At 41.2% G+C, this 6813-nt stretch overlaps 1 long non-coding RNA gene across 2 annotated transcripts in view; it reads right to left on the bottom strand.

Annotated features, from left to right (window-relative positions):
- Positions 1-6813, bottom strand: part of LOC136017612 (uncharacterized) — a 37943-nt gene that overhangs the window by 18116 nt on the left and 13014 nt on the right. The gene's annotated exons all lie outside the window — the stretch shown is intronic.

Here is a 6813-nt window from a genome sequence, read left to right as displayed (position 1 = left end):
GTGGCACACTCTGAGTCTGCAGTGACATAAGCTCTTAAGGAGCAGGGCAGCATGGAGGAGCTTCACTTGTCCCAGGTAAGAATGGATCCTGCTCTGTCATGGTTGTGAGCGCCACCAGCACTTGGCAAGGAGCGCACAGTCTGAGTTAGAGAGACCATGCTATCCAAACAACACACCAGAGAACCAGTTGTTATTTTTGTTGGATTATCATTGAAAACATTCGCTTTCTGGATGCTGCTGGGTTTGACCGCAATAATAATAAGCTGAGAGGATTATTTTTTTCCATTTACAAGAATGGTAGTGCTACGAAAAAATATCTACTTTCATTTAAGTTGCAGTTATTTCCATTGTGTAGATTTCTTTAAAATATTGAATGTCTGGATCTCATCTTTTCTAAATTTTCTTATTTGTTTTTCTTCATCACCTTCATGACTCAAAACGTCATGTAGAGCTGCTTAATGGAAAACACACTTCTGAGCATCAACTAGGCTAGCCCATTTGAATTGGCTAAGAGCAGGATGCATGCTGCCTCAGGACCAGTATTACAGTATGGTCAGGGCCCCAGGACAGGTAACTGAGACCCTTTTTCTTGGTCCCATTGTATGTCTCAGCCCACAGCGCTCAGGCAGTGGATGTCAGGGCTTATTCAAAGACAGTCTCTGTCTCTTTCTTAGGTGCCTGTACACAAAACATCTCACTGCTGTGACTTTGGCACTTACAGCCCCCTCAGGGCTCTGAAGATATGTGTGGAGAGACCAGGGCATGAGGGAAAGGGGCCAAAATCCAGTTAAAGGCCAAAAGCAGATTCCTTTCAGGCTGCTCATATGGGAGATGAGAACACTCCACCACTGCAGAGGTGAGCTCCAGCTTTCCCTGTCCCTGCAGTGCTGAGCTGCTCAGGTGTTTCTTTCTGTGTCCCCAGCATATTTCATTTCGCAGGCTGGTGGGCAGCAGCAGAGGATTTCATGGCTGCAGAGGCTCCCACACCATTCCACATCTGAGTTTGTTGTGATGAATCTTCAGGAAAGGGGCAGATGATACCAAATGGAGACTGATAAGAAGATGCCTGCTGTGTTTAATGTAATTATATCATAAACCCAAGAACTGAAATTTAAGTTTCTCCAGAGATGATCTTTCCTGATCTGAAAAACATCCCTCTGATTTCTTAAATGCTTCAGTAACACACACCTGCTAGATAACTGTGCCAGACGGTAGGTGAGCAGTATGTGAGTGCAGCTGGGAATCCCTCAAGAAGGGGACTGCAGTACCAGTGTTGGCTCGCCAGCTGCCAGGAAGCTATCTTGCCTACATTTCACTGTCTTAGAAGCAGCTACTGAATTCTTCAGTTAAAGGCAGCCCTTGACATTCTTAAGCATTTCTCTGTTTGCTGCTGCCATTTTTGTGGGAAATGATGCCCCTTCCATTGGCCTATTTCGATGTTTACTTGAAAACTTATGTTTCATCACCATTCCAACTCTGTTTGTTTCCTGTAGCCAGATTTCTCTGTTTGGATATTCATCCAGCTCACTTGGCTTTTCTGCCTGCTAACCTTATGTTTGCAGTATGTCACAAAATGAAAACATTCCCCAAGATGCGTGCATCTTCTCTTTCTGAACACATTTCTGAAAATGTCACAATATTTGCCTTTACTCCCACTGGAATTCTTCTTTCCCCAAACAACTACCCCTATTTATTCTTCTGGATGAAAATGAGACCATGGTAGTATCACATTTACTAATCCTGTTATTATTCAGGTTTTCATGGAGTCAAGAGGGTCTGAGAGAAGCAGTTCTTGTTTAGAAGGATGGAGTAAAAATAAGGGCAGCAGTCTTATACAGTGGAAATGTAAGTAACTTGTAAGTGCGAAGTGACTGAAGGTGGGTATTAAAGTAATAGGTATCACCTACTGGGAAAGCTCCAGCCAAGTCCACAGACTCCTTTCACACAGGCCATAGAACAACAGTCACTTTGAACTGCTGCTGCCCCTACATTGAGTCTGACTTACTCACAGATCTGGATCCTGTTATTAATCCACTGTCACGTCTGTATCCCTAGTTTCACATCAAAACATAGATGGAAAACTTCTCAAAGACTATAATAGATGGATACCTGGCATAAAAGGCCAAAAAAAGCCAGTATATCAAATACACACATAAATACACATACATACACATACACATAACAAATACAACGTTTTTTAAACAAAAGGCTGGAGAGGTAATTAAAATAGAAACACAAGCTTAAAAATAGAAGGTTAAATGGAGTTCAGCATTCACATTGATGGTGACTTTCCCTTTAGTTAAAAAACGCCCTGTAGAATAGCCAGTTGAGGAACATGCAGGGCTAGGGGATACCAGTATACAGTGGTCCACCCTGGTGGCTGTGCCTCATTAACACGTTATGTACTGCAGGACTGTGTAACAAAGCAATCCTCCACAGATTGTTGTTGTTGTTTCAAAACCAGTAAAGAGTCATTGAGCCATTGTATACCACAGCAAGATAAAATCTTTAACATCTTCATCAATCAAAGTGGAGCTTATCTAATTTTATCAATTTACTCACTGACAAATTTGGCCGCAGGCTAACAATGTAAGCCGCAAAAAGCCCAAAGGACAATACAGTCTGTGAGTTATAGAGCACAAGTTAAGGTTACAATGATATAAAACTGCAGAATAAATCTGTATACACACAGTCCTTATATACACAGACACACAACTTCATTTCAAGAACTCCATTTGTAAAAACAACACATGGGGCTTACTTATTTCAGTTCTAAGTAGCAATTTTAAGACTGATCATATACCAGGGTGAAAGAAAATTGATTCCCACTGAGGCAGGGATTGCACACAGGCTGTCGGCACTACTGGTGATTTTCTTCCCACACAGCTGGCATATGACAGCTGCAGTCTGGCCCCATTATTATTGCTGTGTTTATTCTCCTTAATTTCCCATCACACAACTGGGAAGTTGAATCCAAAATAAATGCAAACACATTTACTTCAAGTTATTTTGCATAGAGTTATAATTAGAAGCTGGAGACAACTCTCCCTGTTTGTTGTTCAATGCTAAGGCATTGATCTTCCTCTTGGCTTTTCTTTTCCCAAGTGCTGTCTCTTCATAGCCATTCTTCCACAGACCAAAAGTTTTGGGTTTCTTTTTCATGTTTGGCACATTTAATGGGTAGGTATGTTAAGCTAATGCATATATTGTGCTGTTCTAGATAACTGGTTTAGTTTGCCTTGAGAGCAGGAGCAGCTGCAGGCTGCCTGCAGATGTTGGCTGGATGGACGGCTGCTCAAGAGTGATTCCCTTATGCTCCTCAGATCCCTCTTTAAGTCATGTTGGGCAACTGCTCCTAACCTCTAATGGCTTCCTTATGTTCTCTCACCACCTTGTGTTCAAACTGTGCAGCTCGTTGCTGGGGAGGACAGGGCAGTGACAATGGCTGGTGCAACACAGGTTGCAGGCAGATGATGCGTGACAGTGTATAGACAATACTGTGGTTCTATTTCCCCTGTAATTAGTGTCTGCTGAGTGCTGGGTAATTTGTCTTATCCCATCTCCAGGACTAAAGTACATGTAGAAAAGGCAATACTGGCTGCTTTGGCTAGAGCAGTGGGTTAAATCAAGTTAGAATTCTTTCTAGATCTAGATCTTTTTAATTGTAGTTTCCCTGTTGGTATTGAGAAAGCCCCTTTTCTTGTGTTTTGGAGGTGTTTGATCACTTTCCTCTGGCCTTGCTCCAGTGGCATTACACCTGACTCTACAATAATTCAGTCTAGCATTTGTAGCATGTTTTGCAGGAGGCTCTGGCCAGACATTTGGGTCAGTAGCTCCTAGTTCAGATGGAGTATGGAGAAGTGGAGAAAGAACAGAAAAGTTACGGAAGCTTTCTTACTAGAGCCTCATGCTGACCTTATATCCAAGTGTGAAAGAATTGCTTCTGACATCATAGCTCTTTCTGAGCTCAAATTGTGCCTTTGTGCACAGGTTGTGATGCTGTCACTCACTCACCCTTCTCTAGGAGGTACAGATTACAAAGCCACTCCTCATATGTTGCACGCAGTAGCTGCTAAGTTTGTCATCAGAATTAAACAACAGCAAAATATGTCATTAAAAAAATAACTAAAAAAAAAAAAAAATTAAAAAAAAATTGAAAAACTGTGACCAGATCTTTGAGGTAGGCCTGTCCAGACCTCTTCCCTCAAAGAGCATTTACACTCAAACCTCAGTTTTTGTTTGAACAAAGCCTACATCAGACAAACATCTTACAACAGAGATGAGAGAAAAGAGAGACTAGACATGGGGAAGAGTTTATAAACAAATCTCCTGCTGCTTACTTTGTCCCTGCTTCCAGTCTTGGTTTCAGAAAGCTCTGTGGCTTTCAGGGTTGAAGCAGACTGTGAGTCCACTATGGACCCTAGGGAGTTTTTTCCATTGTCATTGGAGCTTGTTTCTAGCTTGTCCTGTTGCTCTTGGCTATCTCCTGAGCCTCAACTGCATGCTCGTATCTCCTTGCTGTTTGCTTCTCCCAACCTTAAGCATACCCGCTAGCTCTCAAATGAAGCTACTGCATCCTTTTCCCTGCAGAGAGGCCGACTTGACTCCTCATTCTCTTGAAAGAGAAATAATATACTAAGAGAAACAAATAAATGGATCCTAGCCCCTAACAGAGATATTTTTCTGGGAAGAGTATGTTGTGATAAATGTGAAATGTACAGTGTGAATATTTAGCTATTGTTAACTTGGCTGTTCATGTTTTCTGGATATCTTTTCAAAGTTGTTCGTGTGCTGCTTTGTATGATTTTTCTAATATTCTTCTCCATCTCAAAATACAAAATCATTTTTTGAGTTCTCATATAATGGAGAAAATGTACAATTATCTTACAGTTATGCAACGATGAACTGTGAGATCTCTGACTGCCTTGTACCTCAGCTGGAATTCATGCTTTTGAGTCCTTAATAGTCTTTCTGTCTTTTTTTTTTTTCTTTCTTTTTTTTTTTTTAATGTTCTCTAGGCTTCTTATTTCTGTTAGTTCAGCTGATGTGCCCTCAATGAAGAGTGGAGGTTCAGCATTTGTTGCGTTTTCTCCATGGGATGAATAACTTTGCTCAGTTCTGGTACTGTTGTAGTAGACCTTTCGTGTGAATGCAAGTGTAGGTCTGCTCGGTGTAGGTGATTTGATCAGATGGGGAAGAAATATCTGATGGGTAGCTATCTGAGGAGGAGTTCCTGAGAGGCGTAACAAGTCTTCATCTGCTCAAGTAATGCAGCTCCCACATGGCTCTGCAAAATGAGTATAGTAGCTTTTATCCTACTCCAGTCTAAAACTTCCTAATGAGTTCAGAGAAGTTATGATGGAAACATACCCATCTGTAAATAAACCACTAGTGTAATGAAAACTCGTGCAAATCTGTAACTGGCAACTAGAAGAACAGCAAGATACTTCACAATAGGATGACAAACAATGATATTGAGGAGCAGGAATGTACATGAAAGAAACAGTCAAACAACTACAATAATAGAGGCACATTTTCACTAAATGAAAACATCTTAAACAATGACCTTTCTGACAAACCACAGAAAGAGCAAACATGCAGCCTTTTTAATAACTGCTTCATACTGCAATTTGGCACAAATATGCCCGGGAACTTTAATACAGTCCAAATGTCTATCACTTGGGTAAGACCTGTGGGTTTATGCTCTTTGATGGCTGAAAGAGCAAGTGAAAGCTTGGAGGTTATTAAAACCTGCAGAAAATCCATGTTCCTGATGATCCTTCTCTCCATTCGAATGTGAATTTTTCTCATTTGATGTTTTCTTAATCCTTGCCATTGTTTTTATGGGATGGATGTGAGGGAGAGAGGGGAAATAAAAATGTTAATAAGTGATCTGTCATAAGAGGTATGTGTAGTCTCTACTAAAAATTACCTGTCTTTGAATTTAGTCCAAACCCGCTCTAATTCCTACTGGTGTTAGGCTGCTGTAGCACTTGTCAGTGTCATACTGTATTTAAAATGGAAAAATGTCTTAATTTATATGACAACAGGATTTTGGGTTGCTTTGTGCTCTTAGGCAGATACTGTAAGATGGAAAGAGGCACCCAATACCATGTAGGATGACATTAAAGTCACTAGCTGCTCTTTCCTAGATTTCTCATAGCAGTAGATTTTTTTAATAAAGTATTTCAAATTTATTTCTAAGTTGATTAAAACCTTTTCAATTCTTACTTCTTGCTAACAACTTTTGTTGATGGGATCTGTCAGGTCAAATAATCACTCTTAAATCAGGGATTTATTTGGTGGCTCGAATCTGTTGTAATACCAATTTTCAAAAGCCACCTCAAGAGCATTAGATGAGTTGTGTTCAACTAAGTGTAGACTATTAACAGTTAAGACAGAATCATAGAATAGTTAGGGTTGGAAAGGACCTTAAGATCATCAAGCTCCAACCTCCCTCCCTCACACTAAACCATGTCACCTAAGGCTCTGTCCCACCTGGCCTTGAACACTGCCAGGGATGGAGCATTCACCACTTCTTTGGGCAACCTGTGCCAGTGCCTCACCACCCTCACAGTAAAGAAATTCCTCCTTATATCTAACCTGAACTTCTCCTGCTTAAGTTTGAACCCATTACCCCTTGTCCTATCACTACAGTCCCTGACGAAGAGTCCCTCCCCAGCGTCCTTACAGGCCCCCTTCAGATACAGGAAGGCTGCTATGAGGTCTCCATGCAGCCTTCTCTTCCCCAGGCTGAACAGCCCCAACTTTCTCAGTCTGTCTTCATACAAGAGGTGCTCCAGTCCCCTGATA

Source organism: Lathamus discolor, chromosome 1 (genome assembly GCF_037157495.1).
Source record: "Lathamus discolor isolate bLatDis1 chromosome 1, bLatDis1.hap1, whole genome shotgun sequence".
NCBI lineage: Eukaryota > Metazoa > Chordata > Aves > Psittaciformes > Psittacidae > Lathamus > Lathamus discolor.
Note: the sequence above shows the minus strand (reverse complement) of the source record. Positions and strands in the feature narration are given on the sequence as shown.